We start from the raw sequence: 21,163 nt of genomic DNA, 5'->3' as shown, positions 1-21,163 counted from the left end.
AGCTTTTAAAAGTATTTTTATACATTTTTTAAAATTTCTCACACTAGTGCTTTCTCAAAACATGTTTGCTTTTATTAGCCTAAGATGAAAAAAAAAACCCAATGACTCTACTTTAGCTTAAATGATTATCTTCCTCCCTCCCTCCCTCCCTCCCTCCCTCCTTCCTTCCTTCCTTCCTTCCTTCCTTCCTTCCTTCTCTCTCTGTCTTTCTGTCTCTCTGTCTCTCCCTCGTTATTCCTGCTCTGGAAGTAAGATGGGGTTCTTGATAAGGGTTTATTTCATACTGGACACTATTTTTTCCTAAGGTACAGCTGTGTCTGACATTGTTGCAGGTTGGGAATTCCTGTAGAGAAGACTCTGAGACAGTGTTTAGAGGACAAATATGATCATTTGGGAAGACCCGTGGGATAAACACCTGTGACAGAAAGGCAAAGGAACCTAGATATATAGCGAGAGAAACTTCAGTTGAAATAGAAGGAAAGGTGCCTGGGTGGCTCAGTAGATTAAGTGGCCGATTCTTGATACTGGCTCAGGTCATGATCTCATGGTTAGTGGGATTGAGCCCCATGTCAGACTATGCACTGACAGCATGGAGCCTGCTGGAGGTTCTCTCTCTCCACCTCACTCTCTGCTCCTCCCCCACATGTGCACACATTCTCTCTCTCTCTCCCTCTCCCTCTCTCTCAAAATAAATAAACATCGAAGGAAGGAAGGAAGGAAGGAAGGAAGGAAGGAAGGAAGGAAGGAAAGAAAAGAAAGAAAAGAAAAGAAAAGAAAAGAAAAGAAAAGAAAAGAAAAAAAAGAAAAGAAATGGGAAGTAGATGACAGCCTTGGCAGACTCCTTGGCGGAGCTCTGAAGATAAAATGGCCCATGAGAGTTGCTCTGGTTTGGGCCTGTTTGTTGCCTTTTTGGGCCTTTTTGTTGCTCACTTGATGTGAGCCATCCTTAAAGGGATGCAGCCTTGGGCCAAGCAGAGCTCTGCCTCTGAGGCAATCCTTGAAGAGGTTGGTAACTAACAGCTGTCTCCCCATAGACTTCCAGAAGATCAGGCGAAATGTTCCTCCTTGAACAGGGATCATTCAGTGCGGAAGAACCTATCATGTGTCATCACACCCATGTTTCACTGAATAGGAATCATCAAAATGAATGATCTAATGTTCTTTGTACATAAGCTGCTGACAGTTTAGTTATTGATATGCTCTACCATAAGTGGATAGAATCATTCATTTGCTAAGAAATGAATGCATTATGTTAATGGTTTGAAGTAAATGTTATGGTTTGAAGTAAAAATTTAAAAGGCTTATTTTTCATGCCTTACACCTGATGCGTTGAAACTGACTTGAGATTTATGATTTGTAGCAAACATACCTTGAAATATGAGTAAAGATGCAACATAGACTAAATAAGTACTATGAACTGAATGGACATGAGAGATTGATCTACACAGTCCTGTGGGGGTGATGATAAACTCCAAACAAGAGTCATAATTATGTTGGTTTTCATTTGTGTAACCAGAATTCCTGTGTTTAACTTTTTATATTCCCTACTTTTTCTAAATATAAGCCTTTTAATCTTCCAATTAAGGTATTCTAAGTGACTAAGCAAAGAATTAATTATTGGCAAGCAAAAAAATAATTAAGAAGCGGAGTATGTCTTTTAAATCGTCTTGAAGGTTTATTTTCAATATGTATTATTTCTTTTGTGAACATGTAACCAGATACTGAAGATGAAAAGTAATACTGATAATATTTATAATAATTTTGTTAGTAAAAATGCCAAAAAATACTTAACTTCCTTAAAAGCTTGAGTATTTAAAACATTTTATAGTAGATTATGCAAGAGAAGTTACTTTCTCACAGGAGTGAATGAATCATACTGTACATATACCAAATGTATTGAAAGTCTTTTTACTATGGAAAAGAAATTTTGAAATTATGATCTGAAGTTCTAATGCAATTTATTTATACAAACAGGCAAGACTGAACACTGATGCTGGCAAATGTAGAGAGACATACTTGTTCTTTGTTCCTGACCTGAAATCACCCTTAGAGTCATAATCTTGGATTGGTGCTTCTGAGCGCATTGTTAGTTTAACTTCATGTTTGTTTTCATCATTACTTCCACCTTAAGACTGATGTTTATGAGTAAGTGGAGGCGGTGCAGATGGATAGAAAGCCTGAAGATACTTTCTGACATATCTCCCTCCCTCTAGTTTTCCCGGTCTCCATTCTTTACTCAGATAGCTTACAGCCATTTCAGTTTATTAATTTATCCCCTGACTCATTCACTCATTTGTGTAACACTCTTTGTGTACCTGCACAGAGCACAGTGTCAGCTGTGCTCTAGAGCTACATTGCACAATTACAGTAGCCCTATATAGCTATTTAAATTTATATCAATCAGTCAATAAAAATAATTAAAAATTCAGTTCTGTGGCCACACTAGCCACATTTAAAGTGCTCAGTAAGTACATGTATCTAGGGGCTATTGTACTGGCAAGCACAGAAATGGAATATTTCTATTATCATATAAAGTTTTATTGGACAGCCCTACTCTGGTGCCTAGGAACGCAGAGATAAAAGTTGAAATCTTTGCCACAAATGAGTTCACAGACTATTAGAAGAAAATCCAATACAGAAAACTTAAAGAAATTCAGAAAACTTCCGAGTGATCTTGGATAACAAAGAACAAGCACCTAAATGGAACTGGATATGGCTATGGAATCAATAAAATGATACCTGAATTGAAGCCGAGGGTTCGAGGAAAGGCATTTCAGGCACAGGGAGTATATTTTGCAGTGCCCATGGGTGAGACCAAAAAAGTGTGATACTTCGGGGTCATGCAAATTATTTAAAATAGAGTGTAAAGTGATCTTGGATGAGGTTCCCCAAACAGATGTGTGTGTGTGTGTGTGTGTGTGTGTGTGTGTGTGTGTGTGTGTGTGTGTATTTCCTCTATAAGAGTGAATAGAAATACCTAACGCTAAAGGTTGACGTTAAAATTTATTTATTTTTAATGTGAAGCACTTAGCTTCTGGCACTAACAAGAATTTATCAATACTAACAATTAGTAGTAGTGGCATTATTATATTTTCATTAATATTTTAGAAAATTGGAAGTATGACTGAAGCTTATTACAGAATTAGAAGCAGAGGTATACGTCTGATTAGAACATCACACTTAGAGATATTTAGAAAAAAATATTAAAGTGAAATGTTCTGACCCTTCTTTTCCCTTTCTCAGGTGCAAGTGGTAGGAAAGTAGGGCACTAGAAATGCTGGTGGAGGGTGGAAAATCACAAGCGATAAAGGAGAAATGAAACAGTTTTAGAGTACATAAAGCCAAAGTATTTTGATTTTTGCATGTGTGTCTGTGATTTTATTTTTTACTTTTTATTTTCTAAGTAATTTCTATGTTCAACTTGAAGTTTGAATTTATAACCTCGAAATCAAGAGTGACTGAACCAGCCAGGCACTCCTATGCTTTCAACCTAAAATTCTTTTTTTTTTTAACTTGGTAAGAAAAAAGCATATCAGAATTATGAATTTAAAAGAAAACTGTGCTTATACTTGTACTTATTTTTTTTTACTGGCCTTACAGAATTGAGGTTAAAAAAACCGCCAAGAATATCCTAAGACAGACTGTTCTTAAAAGAATTCCAGTCGACTCTCTCAGACTTGAAAGGTTTGGGTGGTTTGGCTAAGAGTCAACCAAGAATCAAACATCTTAAATGTTTATGCAGGCTGAACTTTTGAACCATTTCATGTTGTTCTTTTAGTAAAACACACTAATGAGAGAAACCAATACTTTCTTTCTTTTTTTTAGCTAAGGTAAATATCAAGATATAGTTTAATTTTTAAAATGAATTTCCTTCTCCTACATTAATGATGAGAGTATTGTGATAATAAAATCATTCTGTACTAGTTTTAAAGTGACCAACTTAGTTCATTAAGCTATTTTTCCTGGTGATATAACTTTAACAACATGTAAGGTATTCTTTTCTCAGGAAGCATATATTATAAACATTTGTGAATTTTTTTAATTAATTGCAATGAAGTTTTTGTTTCTATTTGTTATTCATTGAAAATATGAAGGTTCTGATTTTATATACAAACTAATTTTAGGGAGTAAAAAAATAACTTTGAATTTTCCATTTGCCTAAGTTGTTGGTAATAATTTTATATATCATACTATAATTGAGGCTACCTAATCAATTATTTCAATCACAATCCCCCAGGCCACAGCCCAGAACTTATAAATCATAATCTGCAGGAGGTGGAAACTGGTCCTGGGAATTTTTTTTAAGTATCACAAATACTGTCATATAGAGCAATAGTTTTTAACCCCAAGAGACTAATATCACTCTGGATTGTAGAGGGAGCACTAAAAACTATTTTTATAAATATATAAGATAAAATGGAAAACAAAATATTTACATGTGTCCCAATCTTAATGCAATTTATATAATAAAAAGATATGTGTTTCAGAATACAAATCTTAGGTAGTAGCTCATGAGATGACCTATTACATTAGTAAAATGTCTTACACTTAACATAAATATATTTGGATTTGAGAAAAACAAGACAATATTCAACTGAAGAGTGTTGGCTTTTTAAAATTCTTAACATTTAAAATAAACAATAAATAAATATAAACAAAAGCAATTGTGAATTTAAAATTTTAAAGTACAGACTGACATAGGTTCATTGTTATATTGATTCTAATCATGCAGAGCAGCATTGATTTAATTTTCCAAAACAATGAAATTTAGTAGTTTTTGATACAATAAATAACAAACTCCTCTCAATTTCTAGAGGAATTGTATTTCTGGACGATTGAAAAATGTTAAAAACACTTTTTGTTTTCATCTAAAATTGAGTTACAGAATTATGTTCTCTGACTACTATGAACATATTTCATCCACATGAATGGGAGCATGTTGACATTTGAAAGTCCTGTAGAAACTGAGATGATAATTTTGTGGGAATATTTTGAGCATTGAAACTAACATCCTGGTACCACATCACTAAATGACAGGGTTGTTCCTTATATCATTTGCGTTACCTGAAAAGACACCACAAATTCTCAAAATGCCCCATGGAGCCAGTACCATCCACTTTGAGAACTCTACTTCTTTGAAGGTGATCTGGATTGCCATGTACGTTTTTTCCCCTCTAATCAGCACTAAAGAGTATTTTTTTAAATGGGATTCTTAAGAAGCTTCTGCTACTTTGGGAAGAATCAAACCAGATGGCTGACCTCTAGAGTACAAATTGCCCAGACCTGATGCAACTATTATAGTAGATACTGTGGGAGCCCCACTCATATGCATTTGGCACTCATGGTTTGTCAGTGATTTCCTTCTTTCTGCCTGAGAGCTTTCTCTAGACCCATACACGTTACAGGCTGAAAATGACCTAAATTAGGCCTTTAGTGATCTTTACTCATTCATTGACCAAAGTGAATTGAAAGATAAATGTCTTAGCTTTTTTCAATCTTGGATCAGATAACCAGCATAGAGCAGGGTTTTCTCTCAAAATTGAATCCTAGTTACTTTCAGTAGCAACCTAATTAAAGCACCTTTTATTATTTTATTTCCTTCCCTGTTTTACTTCCCACTCCTCTAATAATCCTTCCTGCAGTTAATTTTCAATCAAATATTTTTTCTTAGAGTAGATGCCTCTAGGGAACTCCTAAAACAGGTGGTGAAGGATGAGATTCTGGAGATGGATCACTTGCTATCTAGATGTCAGCAAGGATCTCCTCGCTGATGGTAACAGGGATGATAATAATCCACAGCATCCTGTACAATGCAGTTGTCAGTATGGATTAGCAGAGAACACAGATGGAATGTTAGCAGTGGTTTATGTAATAGCCCTAGTGCTTAAAAGAATGAGTGTAACACTTATTATACAGATTGTGTTGTTGGTGATTATTAATATTATAGGTGTCCCAAGAAAGTAACATATATAGATTAGCAGATAAAATAATTTAGAGTACAGAGTAAAATGCAGAAAGTGTCCTTGGCAGCACTTGAGAAAACCCTTTATCTTCTGTAGCTAGAGGTAAGAGAGTGTTGAAAACTAGGGTCTTACTTGTAAGAGGTGCTCACCACAAAAGACGCTTGATTTACAGCCGTGACACATCTCTCATGTTGAAGCTTGAGCCCTGATAAGGAAGGAGTGAGACGCTGAGGCTAGGATATTTGGGTAGAGATGTCAGAGATCTTTATACTCCTAGATGTTTCTGGACACTCTAAGCAGGATGGGAAGATGCCATCTTCCTTGCTAGAGAAGGATATCCCCATGCCACTTGTAGATTATTAAAAGGCCTGACTGAAGTTAATGTCTTAAAAAATTATTCTTTGCCTCTTTTGGTGTGTCTCTATTTTTACTCACTGCTCTCTAGATCAATAAATAGGGTCCAGTGTCACCAGAACTCAGGTGGAAAAGTATAGTTCTTGCTATGGAAAGAAGTTTCTGTGCCAAAGGACCTAACGTCCTGGTTCACATGTACCAGCAGGAATCTGAAGAACATGCTAGGGAATGGATTCAGAGGGTGCTAAACCAGGGAAGGTGATAACGGCTGATAGGAAATGTGTTTGTTCCTATAGGGACATCATTTTGAATTTAGTAATGCATTAACAATACTGGAGAGAGGCTTAGTGTGTTTCAAGAAATTTTTCTTTGAAGCATAGAAGCACCAAGTAAATGAGGCATAGATGTCAGAGTTGCTTAAACAGAATTGAGACAGCTGGCAGAGGCCCAGAAAAGTGAGTATGTTAAAATATATGTATTAAAGGGGCTCTTGGGTGGCTCAGTCAGTTGAGCGTCCGACTTCGGCTGAAGTCATGATCTCATGGTCCGTGAGTTTGAGCCCCGCGTCAGGCTCTAGGCTGACAGCTCGGAGCCTGGAGCCTGTTTCAGATTCTGTGTCTCCCCCTCTCTTTTCTCTGTCTCTCTCTCAAAAATAAACAAACAGTAAAAAAATAAAGTAAAACAGATGTATTAAAGAAAACCAGAAAAACCACCAGCTGACAGTGTACTGGGAAGGCACAGGAAACAGTCTCTTCCTGGGAGAAATTAGAATTAATAAAATGGTATCACCTTTATTGAGAAAGTCAATAGCAGCTACCTTCTGTACCCTCTTTATTTTAAAAAAAGTGTATTTATGGAAATAAAATCAGGAATTAATCTATTTGTTGAGGTTACAATGGAAATTAATGAACAGGATAGTTATTATTTAAGAACAAAGCATTAAAATGTCAGAAATGTTCTTGAAACATTTTAAAATCTGTATCAGTGAACAGTTATTTATTGATTCTAAATAATAAAACAGTGTTAGGGTGAACATTCAGATAGGTCAGACTTAATATTTTACATGATGTAAGTAATTATCTAAAAATATATGATGACTTAGGACATATTTTCAGAAAAAGTAAAAGCAGTGTAAGAAAAAAAAATAGGAGTTATAACTAAAAGACATTAGAGAGTGTTTTCTAAAATGTATGAACTGAAGATCATTTTTGCCAAATGGATCTCATAAATGTCCACATATCTATGGAACATTACACATTCAAAATATATATTTTTAAGGTTTCTAGATGAAATATAGCTATCAATAATATTTTATACAATATTTTACACAAGAAGATTTGGGGTTTTTTTCATTAATTTAATAAGAATCTATTAATTATCTATTGATTTGTTTTTTATTCAGTAATACCCAACTACATTTACTGAATATTTACTATGTGCCAAGCCCTTTGCCGAATTTTATATTGATTTCCTTATTTAATCCTGACTCTAGACCAATGATGTAAGCATTATTATTATGTTAAAAAGTTTAGAAACAGCAAATGAGGCTAAGAAAGATGAAGTAATCTGTCCAAGATCATATAAACTGGCTAGTGACTAAACTGAGAGTTTAGTTTATATAATCTGACTTCAGCATCAGCACATTTAACTATTATTATGATTATAAAAGGACATATTCGATATGATAATGCCCGTGTATATATTATAGTTCACAAGTCACTGGAGTGTAAAAAAATATTCAAACAATGATATCATATGGTTTATATGCTAGATTTTCCAACTTATGTTTCAAATCACATAAGTTTGACTTCCAGATTTTAACAAACAAATCAAACAACTCAACAGGGGCCCAGGGGATTGTTGGCACCACCACTTTGTCTTCTCTTTCCTAAAGGCTTATAACGGAAATGACGTAGACCCTTTCACTTCTCTTTTTGCTTTCCCACTTCTCAGTCCTCATCAAAATAACTACATTTTGGACATTATTATCTCCTCTATGGTTAGTTCAACAAACTCTTACCATGTTTCTTGCATCAACCGATCATAACCGTTAGGGCTGAAGTTGGAAAAGTACTACTATCCCATGACAATCCTATGCATGAAAACCCCTTGCACTTCTACAGCAAATGCCCACTTCTCAGGCTGCCACGTGGCCCTGAAGATCTCCCTCACCCCAATTCCCACCATGTCGAGGCTTTCTGCCAGAACACTGGATTTCTAATTCTGGCTTCTACCATGGGTTCACTTAAAGCATTTTTCCCACCTAGAATGTGCTGCCCTTCTCTAGATGTATTCAAATTTTACCTTTTCAAATCAGACCTTGACGTAATCTCTCCCCCAAAAGATTCATCATTTCATGTTAAGATACAGATTTTTCTTCTGTTAATTATGCTTAGAATAACATTTTATTTAGATTATTTTTTCAGTCAGTGATTACACATTCTTAAAAAGGGAAGAAACAAATTCTTAATTTCTACATATGTTCAAGATGAGAGAACTAAGGCGCTCAGTGTAGCAATACTTAGGTTTATATTTTAAAACATCGCTCTCATTTCCAGATACATGCCTTCTGTTTTTTTTTTTTTTTTTTCTTTTTACTTTTCTGGGCAAATAATAGTTACCAAATAGTTATTGATTGATCAGTGTTTGTACAACATAAACTTATATTCTTTCTTAGGCTAGTGTATATCAGAATCATATTAGAGAGCTTGTTAAATTTCTTTGCTATGTGCCATTCCTAGAATTTCTGTATGTTTGGGGTGGAGCTAGAGAATTTGTCTTTCAAATAAGTTCTCCGGTTTGGTTTGAAGCTGTTGATCCAGGGACCGTGCTTTGAGAACAACTGTTCTAGGCTATTAACTGATGAATATATCAACCTATCATAAAAAGCATAACACCTCTATCTAGGTATTTCTTTCACTTTTTATTTATCTTTAAATTTAATGTAATTGGTATACTATCAGGAGGAAAAACTACAACACATTTGCTCTTTGTTATTTTTTTTCTTTTCTTTATGTTTTTTCCACCATAAAAAGTGGAAAGCATAGTTTAGTTGACATACAATGTTGCATTGGTTTCAGGTGTACAACATAGAGATTCAACTTCTCTATCATGCTTTGCTCACCACAATTAATTGTAGCTACCATCTGTTACTATGCACTGATTATTACAGTATCATTCACTACATTCCCTCTACTGTGCCTGTTACTGCATGACTAACTCATTCCATAACTGAAATCCTGTATCTCCTGCTTCCCCCTTCCCTTATTTTGTCCATCCCTAACCCCCTTCACTCTGGCAACCATCAGTTTGTTCCCTGTATTTATATGTCTGATTTTGCTTTTCGCTTGCTTGTTTATCCATTTGGTTTTTTGTTTGTTTGTTTTTGTTTTTTAGATTTCACATATAAGTGATATCATATGGTATTTGGCTTTCTCAGTATGACTTATTCCACTTAGCTTAATATCCTTTAGGTCTATCCATGTTGTTGCAAATGGCACGAACTCATCCTTTTTTATGGCTGCATAATATTCCCGTGTGTGTGTGTGTGTGTGTGTGTGTGTGTGTGTGTACATTTTCCTAATCCATTCATCCGTCAGTAGACACTTAGGTTGATTCTATACATTTGCTGTTGTAAATAGTGCTGCAGTAAACATAGGGGTACATATATCTTTCTGAATTAGTGTTTTCATTTACTTTGGGTAAATATTCACTAGTGAAAATACTGGATCATGTAGTATTTCCATCTTTAATGTTTCGAGGAACTTCCAGACTATTTTCCACAGTGGCTGTACCAGTCTACATTCCCACCAACAGTGCAAAAGGGTCCTTTTTTTCTCCACATCCTCACCGAAACTTGCTATTTCTTATCTTTTTGACTTCAGCCATTCTAACAGGTGTAAGGTGATGTCTCATTGTGGCTTCAGTTTGCATTTCCTTGATGATTGGTGATGTTGAGCACCTTTTCATATGTCTGTTGGACATCAGTATCTTCTTTGAAGAAAATGTCTGTTCAGGTCCTCTGCCTATTTTTTAATTTGATTGTTAGTTTTTCTAGTGGTGAGTTGTATAAGTTCTTTATATTTTTTTAATATTAACCCGATGTCAGGGAAATTACTGCCCATATTCTCTTCTAGGATTTTTTTGGTTTCAGGTCATATATTTAGGTCTTTAATCCATTTTGAGTTTGTTTTTTTTTTTGTGTGTGTGTAAGGTGTTAGAAAGTGGTTCAGTTTGTCTTTCTTTCTTTCTTTCTTTCTTTCTTTCTTTTTCTTTCTTTTCTTCCTTCCTTCATGTGGCTGTGTTTTCCCAGCACCATTTATTGAAGAGACTATCTTTTCCCCATTGTATATTATTTGCTCTATGTTATTTTTATGTTAGATTACCTGACTCATTATATATAATATGTTGTATTCTTTTCTTTTTGTGAACTACTAGGTCAATGGATTTACATGAATTATTTTGACAGTTATGATCACTGAGGTGTTCTTTTCCTTACATTAGCAATGAAAAAAATGCTTTCTTCAATTTTAGTAAAATATTGCCCTTCCTATGTTAAAAAAATGATGTCGAGGTGAGTCATTTATCAGAACTGTTTACCAATTGGTTCTTTATTCCTCACCAGTGAGAGAAATCCGCCGGTAGAAAAGAATGGCACATATCTCTTAGGACTTTCTCAGAGTTACAAGTCCAGGTACAGCAATGCATAAATGAACCACCTTGCAGAAGTGACCTTAGATCATATGAAGAGAATGATCTGCCTCTGGAATTTTCCATGGCTAATGTACGAAACTCATAACAGTCTTTGTCATCTATTCTTATTAAAATTGATAAATAGAAATTGCCCCTGTAAATCTCTAAAGAAAATCACACATCTACAAACAGCAAAGCTATTAGGCAGGTGACAAATACATGTTTTCTAACACTATTTCTAGAAAAGTTGTATCTGACATCTGTTATTTATGTTTATTTTTATTTCATACATATGTTCAAGTTGCTTTAGATATGCCCCCATAAATATAACCAAAGGTTTTTATCTCAGTAGCAGCTCCTGGAGCAGAGTTTGCCAAGGAAGCTGGCAGAGGAAGAGCCTGCATCTATCAAACACTTGAGATCTGAGATTCACTTAGGTGTACATTTTGTGCCTGACCCGTGCTTCATCATAGAATAGGGAAAACATTTTCACAAAAATGTAATAGCTTTCTATATAGTGCATTCCTCAATTTAGTTATGAAGCATATTCAGAGCTTCTGTACAAAGATCTGAATGCCAGCTCCCCAAATATCAACAAAACAGCCTATTGAAGAGATAAAGCTGAGATTTTTGCTTATTGTGGTAAAGGAGAATACTATCTTAACATAATCTTAATATCATTTCAGAGAAAAGAATACAAATATTTGATATTGAGATTTTGAGGTGTCTTCTAAGGCAGGTCTTTCAATGTGGAGACTTGGTTAAGACTGAGTAAAGGTCATGATATACATGACCTGGAGTAATGTGAACATTAGGGCGCCTACCCTCTCACAGTTGAAAATTCATGGATGGAGGCCTGGGTGACTAAGTTGGTTGAGCATCCGACACTTGATTTTGGCTCAGGTCATGATCCCAGGGTCATGGGATCAAGCCCTGCATCAGGCTGCTCTGTAACATGTGTGGGGCCTGCTTAAAATTCTCTCTCTCTCCCTCTTTTCCTCTCACATGCTCTCTCTCTCTCTAAAATAAATAAAAATTAAAAAGTAATAATAACAAAAAAGAGAATCCATGTATAACTTATAATTCCCCAAAAACATGGCTACTGTTGACCAGAAGCCTCACCAATAACATAAATAGTTGATTAACATATATTTTTGATTTTGTGTATTATATACTATATATTTACAATAAAATATATGTATTTTATTGTATATATATAAATAATATATATATATTATATAATAATATAATTATATATATAAATATATATATTATATATTATTATATATTATATATTTATATATAATATAATATAATATATATTATATATAAATATTATATAATATTTATATATAATATAATATAAATATATATAAATAAATAAATGTAAATATATATATATATAATATATATATACTATATATTTACAATAAAATAAGTTGGAAGAAAGCATGTAAGAAAATCATAAGGAAAATACATTTACAGTACTGTGTTTATGGATATGATAAGTTTATGTCATCTGTTTACACGATGGATTATCAGTCAGTACTAACAGCAATATTATCTTTCATGAATCAAAACACTGTAGATGGTATCACTAACACTAGACCTCAAAAATGAAAAGGTAATGTAAAAAAAAGTTCATTAACATTTATGGGTGTACATCTCATACACTGATAATGAAGAAACATAAATACAGTTGCTTTATGGTATAGTGTAATCAATATGATTGCATCATAGTAGCCCAATGTATACACTAATGAAGAAGTTGCTATAACATTTTTATAGCATATAGTATTACAGTCATATTCATAATGCAGTATTAGATACATTGCTACTCTGTGATAATAAGCTGATATGCAGTTTCTCCATTTATTAGAGAGAGAGGCATACAGTATAGTAGTGTATTTCTTTGAAAGCAAAGTTATAAAATCATAAGAAAATGAACACATTATTAATTTTATATTAAATATCATTCACATTATGCCTATTTAGGGATACGCTGTTCACTTATTGCACAGGTGTTCTAAACGATGACAACTTAAGTGGTGATGATGACATAAAAAGGTTTTATGCAGTTCTTGCTCACAGTTATTAGAGTTTCCTTCAAAGACACATACATATACAGCATAAGTTTATGAACTGCATAATTATTCACTATTCATTAAGTGGAAGTGGATCATTATAAAGGTCTTCATGCTCATCATTTTCACATTGAGTAGGCTGAGGAGGAAGAGGAAGAGGAAGGGCTGGTCTCCCGGGACTAGCAGAGGCAGAAAAGATGGAGATGGAAGGGGAGGCAAGAGAGGTCGGCATACTTGGTGTAACTTTACAGAAATAGACTGTAATTTCTCTTTGAAATTTTTGCTTTTTCTTTTCTTTAAAAAATGTTTCTATATGTTGCTAATTCTTCTTCCACCATCTGCTTTAGTTTCAGTGCCCATATCATAGAAGGATCCATGTCATAGAAGTCAAACACAATTTTGAATAGTTGGAACCTTCTGCCAGATTGTCTAATGTCAATTTGTTTTATGACACTGGTGTGGAAGCACTCATCTCCATCAAACCATCTGTTAATTAGCTCTTGAATTTATCCAAGACCCATATCTTGAAACCCTTCACCGCCCCCCTCCTTTTAATGCCCTATCCACAGTCTCTTTTGTGATTTCTTTGATTGACTCTGTTGTAAATCCTGTGAGGTCATGCATAACATCTGGACGTGGTTTTCTCCAGTAAGAGTTTATTATTTCAAACTTGATGGCTTTTGTGGCTTCTTTCTATTATAATGATGACATCTTCAGTGGTGTAATCCTTCCAGACTCTCATCATGTTCCCTCTGTTGGGGTTTTCTTCCATACCATTGACAATCCTTTCTGTAGAGCACCATATATGATGAGCCTTAAAGGTCCCTATGACCCCCTAACCTAGAGACTGAAGTGGACACATTATGTTTGGGGGCAAGTAGACCACTCTGTTGCCTTCAGTATTGAACTCATGGGGTTCTGGGTGGCCAGGGGCATTGTCCAATATCAAAAGAACTTTAAAAGACAGCCCCTTACTGGCAGGGTACTTCTTGACTTCAGGGCCAAAGCATCAATAGAATCAATGCAGAATAAGAGTTCTTGTCCAGGCCTTCTTGTTGTACAACAAAAAGACTGATGTTTCTCTTCTCCCTTCAAAGCTCAGGAAGTAGCAGCTTTATAGATAAAGGCAGTCCTGATCATACACCCAACTGCATTTGCACAAAACAGTAGAGTTAGCCTATACTCCCTGTCTTAAATCCTGGTACTTGCTTTTCTTCCTTACTAGTAAATGTCCTTTGTGGCATTTTTTTCCCCAGAATAGTGCACTTTGTCTGTATTAAAAACCTGTTCAGACAGATATTCTTTCTCCTCCATGGTTTTCATAATAGCATCTGGGAACTTGTCTGCTGTCTCTTGGCAGAATGTGCTTCTCCTGTTATGTGGACATTTTTAAAGCCAAACCTCTTTCTAAATTTATCAAACTATCCTTTGCTGGCATCAAATTCTTCAGCTTTAGATCTTTCACCTTCCTTTTGCTTCAAGTTGTCATGTAATGACTTTGCTTTTCTTTGGATGATATTAAAGTCTATAGGTATGCCTTTCTTATAGCAGTCCTGCACCCACATAAAAGCTGCATTTTCAAAAGCTTGTATTTCACAAAAAGTGCAAGGATTTTTTGCCTGCTGGCATAGCTGCGGTGATGGCTTCATGAATTTTCTTTTCCTTTTTTGTAGTGTTCCTTTTTTTTTAACGTTTTTTTTTTTTTTTCTTTTTTTTTTTATTTTTATTTTTGGGACAGAGAGAGACAGAGCATGAACGGGGGAGGGGCAGAGAGAGAGGGAGACACAGAATCGGAAACAGGCTCCAGGCTCCGAGCCATCAGCCCAGAGCCTGACGCGGGGCTCAAACTCACGGACCGCGAGATCGTGACCTGGCTGAAGTCGGACGCTTAACCGACTGCGCCACCCAGGCGCCCCTGTAGTGTTCCTTATGCTAGATTCATTTATCTTGAAATGGTCGGCAACTACAGTATATATCAATCAATTCACCTTTTTCTTGTAATGTCATGACTTTCTTTGCTTCTTGGGAGTACTTCTAGTATCACTAGTGGCACTTCATATGGGTCCCATAGTGTTATTCAGGTTTTACAGTGTTGCACTAAAATGATGAAAAAATATGCAAAAATGGTGAAGGATCACTTTTTCTGCAATATGCAATTTACTAGGGAAATGAGAGATGGTTAGTGTCACAGGACATTTTAAGTGGATACTTAACAACATTTGAGCTCACTACAATAGCAATGGGAGATGGCTACAAAATTATTATGGTAGTGCAGTGTGTACTATAGTTAATTTTATGCAGTTATGACTCAATACTACATTTTTACATTTGTTTACATTTGTCTCAACTGAAAATGGCACCATGTACCCTCTGTGTTTGTGTGTGTAAGTTTCAATGAATTAAAAATTTTTATAACAGATTTGTATATATTTTATAGTAGTAAATGACAAAATAGACTAGCATCTACATATATTTTATGGATTCATGACATTCCTAATTTTTTCTTAATTTTTTTTCAATATTTCTAGGATACATGATTTGTCTGCAAGTTTTTTCATATGGCAAGTCTCCATAAAGTTTTCCAATATATTTATTAAAAAATCTGCATACAAATGGACCCACATTGTTCAAACCAGTGTTGATCAAAGGTCAACCTTAATAGTTCAACATCAGTGGACATAGCAGTGAAGATATTGAGGTAAGGAATCTAAAGAATCTTGGAGTATAAATTGTTGTTTGATGCTTTTCTATTGAAGGTTTGATGGATCTTCTAGGAAATTACTTGAATAAACAATAAAGTAATTCTCCATATGTATCTTCCTGGGCAAATGTTTTCTGGAATTGTAAAGTTAAATTGATGAACATAGAGGAATGCAGAAGTCATATTAATGTAGATTAAGCTGCATAGTTGCTTTGATTCTCAGATCACTGCTATATGAGGGATGACACTCCTTCCCCTGCAGAATATTGTCTCTGAGCTGACACTTTGGCTGTACTGAAATTCTGTGGGTCTGTCTGCCTCTGGTATAGAAGACAAGATGAATAGTGGATCCCATGGTCATGGACCCATTCATATAATTCATTTTTTGTGTGTGAAATAGGTCCTGTGGTAAAATGATATTTTGTGTGAACTTCCAATTTTATGGATCATGCATTTTGTAATCTATAGATAATCGTGCTAGCTGACATTTTTTTGGACAGGAGAGGCAAATCCATATTGGGGAGATTAACTGTTCATGTTAGGACAAACCACTGGCACTTCCCAGATGGAAGGAGACTAATGTAGTTGACTTGTGCTCAAGTGACCGAGCTGTAGTTAACTTGTATCCATGTGACCTCCTCAAGGAATGGTGCCATATTTGGGACTTAACGTTGGTTTCTGTTGCTGAAAGATTGGACCTTCAGAGGCCTCAGTAGCTAGATCATCTTTTGTATGTAAGATTCCATGCTGTTAGGCCCATGTGTAGCATCAGTCTTTGTCAATGTGATCAGTCTGTTCATGTGCCCATTGTCGCACTTCCATGGTGACCGATGGATGAGGCTGGCTAACATCAGCTGTCCAAACTATTTTGTTTATTTGGTTGTTCAATACCTCTGTCATGGTGAATATATTCTGGTAAGTGTTAATGTATGATGCGGATATCTTCATGTTCTCTGTCCACAACCAGACATCCATTCACATGTCTCTACCCCACATTTCCTTATTTCTAATTTTTCATTCCCTTTCCTTCCAGACCACTCACACAGTACCCAGGCCATTGATGACTGCCCAGAAATCTATATATATTCTCACCTCATGTCACTTCTCCTTGTATAATAAATGGATGACCAGATACACTGCAACTCTTTTCACTTCCCATCATGTCTCTCACGTGACTATAGTGCAGCTGTCATCCAATTTTTAGCTTGCATCCTTATATCCTGCTAACATATATGTAAAACCAGGTTTGGGCCTTTTTCCCTCCTGTAGCTGGTTGTACAGAACCCTCTTCTTACCACAGGTACTAGAAAAGGAAAGGATTCTGTGCAACTATTGTGAGTGATATGGGAATTCGGACACCTGTTCATGTAGTTTATTTGTGCCTTCTGGGCCTACGAGATTAGATCTTAGATGGACCATTTCCATCTTATAATACACTGCTGTTGGGCCTATCCAGTTTTTTGATTTGGAGGATAAAACAAAACACAGCTCACAAAAGGGCGTTCTGTGCACATGATGAAGTGTTTATCTCTACTACGGCCTAGTAACAGGCCGGGATCTGTTTCTCAGAAAGCATATAATTCCTGTTCTAAATCTGCAGGGCACTGCATTGTAATTCTTCCACTTAGGCTTTCCATCAAAAATACACAGCATCTTTTCCCACCACTGACATACCCAGTACCTCAGGTCTAGTATCTAATGGCCCTAGTAACAGGAATGCTTTCATGGAAGCCTTGACCTGCTACGGAGCCTTTTTCTACTCCAGGCTTAGTTAAAGGCTGGCAGCTTTGTATTTTATCCAGTAGTTTTAGGTGTGGAATGTGTTGCCTTCACAACAAAAAGAGACCTACCAAGTACTATGCTTTTCTTTTCTTTTGTTTCTTTTTTCTTTTCTTTTTTCTTTCTTTTCTTTTTTTCTTTTACTTTTTTTTGTAGTAGATGATACAACACAATTCTGAAAATTTGAACATTGCAAATGGCTAAACAACATCATCCATGGAATGAATAATTGTGAGTTTTTCAACTTTTGTAAAAACAGAGATCAGCAAGAAATGGAGGGAGTCCATCCTGTACATGAGTTCAGGACCAACAGTTCCAGAATTTCTGAAATCTTTCATTTGTAAGCACATTTGGTGCCACTTACCATGTCAAGTGTGTTGGGGGGTGGGGTCTGATATTAGATCCAGTTCCTTGGGTATAATATCAAGAGTGTGTGTGAGAGAGAGAAGCATACACAGAGACATGACAGAGACTTTTAGAGGAAAGTAGTGTGTATTTTATGAAGAAGATGATGGTTCTTTGGACATTAGAGACTAAATACAAAATCCCACTCAGAAAGAAAACGTGGTTTAGTCTTGTCTTTCGTTGCTCATGATTTTCTTTTTTAATCCCCTACTTCTCCCTAGCCACATTTTCCCCTAACATCTGGCCACTAAAATTCTCGAATAGAGCAAAAGCTCATACTATCACCTTTGACTTCCTAATCCTCTTGAGCATTGGAGCAGTAAATATGACATGGGAATAAGCCACTGCAGGAGAAGAAAAAAGCTTAACTCAGCTTCTCCCACAAGTAGCATGGAGAGGGGCACCTGGGTGGCTCAGTCGGTTAAGCTGCCGACTTCGGCTCGGGTCATGATCTTGCGGTCCATGAGTTCGAGCCCCGCGTCAGGCTCTGTGCTGACAGCTCAGAGCCTGGAGCCTGTTTCAGATTCTGTGTCTCCCTCTCTCTGACCCTCCCCCGTTCATGCTCTGTCTCTCTCTGCCTCAAAAATAAATAAACGTGGGGCGCCTGGGTGGCTCAGTCGGTTAAGCGGCCGACTTCGGTTCAGGTCATGATCTCGCGGTCCATGAGTTCAAGCCCCGCGTCGGGCTCTGTGCTGACAGCTCAGAGCCTGGAGCCTGTTTCAGATTTTGTGTCTCCCTCTCTCTGACCCTCCCCCATTCACGCTCTGTCTCTCTCTGTCTCAAAAATAAATAAACGTTAAAAAATTTTTTTTTTAAAATAAAAAATAAATAAATAAACGTTAAAAAAAAAAGTAGCATGGAGAGATATGGTTATATACCAGTGCATTAATTTCCTATTGCCACTTAACAAATTGCTACAAACTTAGTGGCTAAAAACAATACATATTTAATCTATTACTCTGGAAGCCAGAATCCAAAGTCCATCTCCTTGCTCTAAAGTCCAGGTATCAGCAGGGTGATTTGTCTTTGAGGCTCTAGAAGACAATTTCCTTGCCTTTTCCAGGCTGCCTATTTTCCTTGGGTTATGGCTCCTTCTTCTATCCTCAAAGGTGACCGCATAGCATCTTCAAACCTCCCTCCTTCTCTTCTAATGCTTCCATAATCACATTACCTTGTACTTTTCTGAAGCCACATCTTCTTTTGCCTTCTTTTTATAAGAGCACTGTGGTTATATTTAGGGCCAACCCAGAGAATCCAGGAAAATTTCTCATCTCAAATGTTCAATTTAATTACATCTATAAATTACATCTACATTCATATAAGGTAGCATTCACAGATTGCAAGAATCAATGTATGGATGTATTTGGTGCACATGATTCAGCCAACCCTAACCAGTTATGAGCAGAGCTGTCCAGTGGGCTCCTTCGCTTATCTCTACTCCAGTTCTGCTTATAAGATTTATTTGATTCTTCTGCAACCATCTCTTCAGATTGGAAGAAATACCCTCTATACAATCGCAGTGAACCAAAGAAAAGAAAACATATGCAAACTGTTGGATATGTATCTAATGTTAAATATGTATGGATGGAAGAATATTTCAAAGGTTTCATCCTTAGTATTCTTTGTAATTCATTGACTTTGAGAAGTTTGTATAAAGAAAGGAAATACAGTGAATAGTTAGAGGAGTTATTTTCCTTAAGCCATGAAATAAGTTCCATTTATTGCGAGCATCTAAATTAGTAACAAAGCTAAAATGCTAGATATTCTTTTCTGTTATTAGTAATCAGCTCTCCTGACTATAATTATAAGTTTATTTATCCTTCATAATGTTCCCTAATAGTATGTAGAAGCATTGTGTATTGTGCTAAGTACAGAAAGACTTTATACTAGTATAAAATACAGGTAAGACTGACAATCTAAGAAGATAACATTAGCATACTAAATTCTTTTAGGATTTGAAACAGCATTAAATTTATATTCAAAATATTACTGAAGTGATCTCTAATGAGAAGACATCTTTAAAAAGTTTCTGTAAATTATATACCAATAGAACATATGCTCATAAAGAGTTTCAAACTAAAGGCACCATCCATAAGTTATTAGTGGCTATTAACATTGACTACCTCTGTGTATTCTAAAGATAAAACTGAAATGAGTGGGAAAGTAAATATACAGAAAGAAAAATGTTTTCTTGCATAAAGAAATTTATTTTGTATTTTAAGCCTGCGGAACTATAATACTTTTTCATATATATCTTTAATGATTTCAAGATTGATAAGGCATGGTTTATTATTAGACACAATGGTGAAAATGAACATAAAAATGACAAAATATGAAAGCTGGTTATTATGGTATACTGAATGAATAAGTGAATGGATGGATATCAGTGCAAAAGAGTTTATTTTCTACTTTCATGTGAACAAAAGGCAAGGTAATATTTATTTACTTAGAAATGTAGCCTGCATAATTAAGAAGCATTGTTTCAAAATACTGGCAGACATTAATATTTTAAACTTCACAGAAGGCATCATTTGATTTCACAGTGGCCTAACACTAATCTGTAATATACTATGGTAGAGATTGCTAGCTGGGCACCAGATCTATTGCCTTTTGAATTTATAAACAAAGTTGAGCTGTTTTTCCTAACTTTTCCTTTTGTTCAATGTAGTCATATGACTCAGTTCTAGCCAATGAAATATGAGCAGAGGTATACCTCTTCTAAGATTTCTACATGGGGTTTTGGCTCTTTCATCTTTAGTTGGCTTACTGTAGGTGGGCAAAATGATCTTGCTTGGAAGCTATATGCTGATGATGGTAGGGCAGAAGAATGGGAGGTATATGCATCCTGTCTTAGAGGAGAGCCATCCACTGATCAGGAATTTATGAGAGTGGAAAATAAGTTACCATCTTGTTTGCTAAGCCATCATACACTTATTTGTCACTGCAGCTAGTATTATACTAAGCAGAATGATTTGCAGTTGTTTGATTGAAAAATACTATACAAATAAACATGTTTGCTATCTAAAGTAAATTAGGCTGAATCAGTTACTTATAAATTATGCATCTGTCTTGAAAGAAATATAAAAGAGTAGTAACTTTGTTTTTATAAACTTGGTTGAGGTAACAGAGGTTAATCACTTTCTGAGATCAAGAACGTTTAAAGTGATTTTGGGCAAAACAGAACA

This window comes from Panthera onca, chromosome C1, assembly GCF_046562875.1.
Source record: "Panthera onca isolate mPanOnc1 chromosome C1, mPanOnc1 haplotype 2, whole genome shotgun sequence".
In the NCBI taxonomy this organism is placed as follows: domain Eukaryota; kingdom Metazoa; phylum Chordata; class Mammalia; order Carnivora; family Felidae; genus Panthera; species Panthera onca.
The sequence above is the reverse complement of the archived record's forward strand: the minus strand, read 5'-3'. Positions refer to the sequence as shown.